The sequence below is a fragment of the Neophocaena asiaeorientalis genome, unplaced genomic scaffold, assembly GCF_003031525.2.
Source record: "Neophocaena asiaeorientalis asiaeorientalis breed wild unplaced genomic scaffold, Neophocaena_asiaeorientalis_V1.1 scaffold226, whole genome shotgun sequence".
NCBI classification, from domain to species: domain Eukaryota; kingdom Metazoa; phylum Chordata; class Mammalia; order Artiodactyla; family Phocoenidae; genus Neophocaena; species Neophocaena asiaeorientalis.
In genome coordinates, this window is record NW_020173037.1 from 5500787 (window position 1) to 5503770 (window position 2984).

Below are 2984 nucleotides of genomic sequence, written 5' to 3' on the forward strand. Positions count from 1 at the left end.
CACTGCTACTTAACTTGACGTCAACTTTCAAGCTGTACTTCCTGCCACTCCAAACTATGATTTAAATGGGGTCTTAAAAGGGAAACTAGTTCAGAATTCAGCATTGCATTAGCCCAGCTGCCGGTTCGAATACTATGCCTAAGGAAATAGTTCGGCATACTGTCTTCTAAAAGTGCTTCTAAAACAATTTTTCTTTCTCTCTTCTGCTGCCATAAAAATGAAAATAAGAAATTCCTATATGCCTGGTGTTAGAAAGATAATAGTGAATTAAGCAACACGAACACACACACACTCAATACACATCTTAATTCTCGCGATAGTATTTGCACTGAAGCTCAGTTGAATGGGTGAGTGGCAATGGTTCAGGTGTAGTTTTGAAATTCTAGCTCAGTCTGCTTTTTCTAGTTATGACTGTCAGCTAAGTCATCTGCATTGGAGGTCAGCCCTGGGAGAGAAGGGAAAAGCTCTGTTTCTGGCCCCCAGGCCACTCTGTCCAGGGAAGGAGAAATGCTTTCTTATTTCAGTCCCATAACAATCATCTCTTTATGTGTCCACCTTCTTCACACTAGACTGTGAACCTTTCCAGGGCAGGGGCTGAATTCCCCACGGGGAGATCAAGGAGAGACTGCATCAGGGGGCTGGATGCCTGCACGCTGTATCTGCCCACCTGCGTCACTTTCTTTCCTTGGCAAGGTCAAACCTTTAAAGCGTTTACAATTTTGGCTTCGCGGCAGCCATAGTGGAATTCCTTCTATCAATAGTTTAACAATGGCTTTAGTTGCTTCACCTCCGGAACCAGCAAAACAGCCCTAAAGCTCTCCGCTTGTGTGTGTCTGTGTGGTTACTGAACACTTAGTGTGTGATCTTCAAATGTCACTGTCTGACGTTTCTAGTTTACCAGCATTTGGGGAATAAATGCCCTTGACAGCTGCACTTGAGCTGGGTTTTGGTGATGAACTAGACCAGAATGAGCGTGCCTCTGGGGTAAGACGTGTGGTCCCATCTGTTTTTTTGTTTTTTTTTTTTTAATCATGTTTTCCTTTTAATTGACACGGTTTCCTCTCTCGGGTGCTACTTTGGTAATGATTAGGTGCCCACCTCTCAAGAACATTGCATCTGAACAGGCTGAGACAGAGCCAGTGTGAACACAGACCCCAAAGCAGGGCTTTGGGGATAAAAAGAACAGGAAAAAACAGCCTTTCTCTTCACTTACAAAGGGAGTCACTCAGAGGGTCCAAAGCTCTGTTTTCCAAATGTAGAAAACCTGGAGCTCAATGCAAACTGGAAACCAAAATATATCAGAAATGAAGCAGAGGGCTTCGTCAAATACTCCAGGTCTGATCAACCCGCCTCTTCTACAGGGAATGGCCCCCCTCCAGCATTTCTAAAGGAAGACGTTTTGTTTCGATTTCACTTTCCAACTGGGTATAAAATCTACTAAAAGGGATGCAATGAATCAGAATAAGTCCGCTCACTCACAAGACACTCCCAGGTAATGATTTTTGGTTTCTGAGATTATTCAGTACATTATTTCAAAGTGGCAAAATCCAGGACAATCTGAGAAGAGAATTCAAAAGTGGCAGCTACATTCTCTGATAGGTTCATGTGAGACACACATACATACAGCCCATGTTTCCGTGTACACGTCAAGGGGCCCAGACCCCTGATCAGCTCAGTAAGTTAGTTTGTCCATTACAGTGAACGGAACAACAGAGGGAGAGACACTTTCTTGGAGGGGTTCATCCTCTCCGAAGGAGGCTGGAGTTCAGCCTCCCGTGCCCTCATTAGCTGGACCTCTCCTCTTTGGTTGCGATGGCCTCCGAGACAGCCGTTTCCTCTGATCCATCCACTGGCTTCTCGTCCTCCTGGGGATAGAGGTCCGGGTACTTCTGCATGCACTCCTGCATGGCCCGGATTGGTCTACACAGTCCGACCCCTTGACATCCTCTGTGCTGCAATGGAAGCGGGAGAAGGCCGCCTTGAACTGTTCCCCACGCGGGCCGCCGGCCACCCTCCCCCCACCCCAGGCACGGACAGTTGCAGTTGATGTCGTCTCGGTTGGGTAGGATCGGTCCGTGCTCCTCGTACGGATCATTGGGGTCGTCGGCCACCAGCTCCGCGTTGCTTGGAGTTTCACGGTCTTCTCTGGTCACCAGTGTGATTCTATCCTTCCCTTCGCGCCGGCAGTAGGCCATGGTGCAGCCCGGCGCTCCGACCTCGCGGCGATTGCGGCGGTGGCCTCACGCCGTCGGTCCCATCTGTTCAAGGCTGATGTTGAATAACTGATAATGAGTGACCAGACTCAAGTCGTGCCCTGGTAACGAGACTGTTTGGAACAGCAAATCCCACTTAAAAAAATACTACAGATAAATGGTATCTCTTTGAATGCCTGGTGTAGTACTTAGAGGCCAGTTTACAATTTTTCAATTAAAGCGATTCCTTCTTGGTTGCATTAGTGGCAAGAAAAAAGGGACACTTTATTTATTTATTTTTTGGCTGTGTTGGGTCTTCGTTGCTGCATGTGGGCTTTCTCTAGTTGCGGCGAGCAGGGTCTACTCTTCGTTGCGGTGCGCGGGCTTCTCATTGCGGTGGCTTCTTTTGTTGTGGAGCACGAGCTCTAGGTGCGCGGGCTTCAGTAGTTGTGGCTCGTGGGCTCAGTAGTTGTGGCTCACGGGCTTAGTTGCTCCGTGGCATGTGGGATCTTCCCTGACCAGGGCTCGAACCCGTGTCCCCTGCATTGGCAGGTGGATTCCTAACCACTATGCCACCAGGGAAGTCCCCCCCAAAAGGGACACTTTAGAAAGAACAGCAAATCATCCGGGTAGAGATATTTTAAGTATAAACAATGATTTCAGGAGCAAGACTAAATTATGTAATCACTTTCTCCTTAACTTCAGTGTCAAACTACTAATGATCATGAAATAAAGTTAAAGAATGTAGAAAAAGGAACAGAAGGAAGGAAATAGCTTTTGTACTTTTTCAGG

General features: G+C 47.3%; 1 pseudogene; it reads right to left on the bottom strand.

The window, feature by feature from the left end:
- Positions 1-1784: 1784 nt before the first annotated feature.
- Positions 1785-2195, bottom strand: LOC112398229 (mitochondrial intermembrane space import and assembly protein 40 pseudogene; annotated as a pseudogene).
- Between the last annotated feature and the right edge of the window lie 789 nt (positions 2196-2984).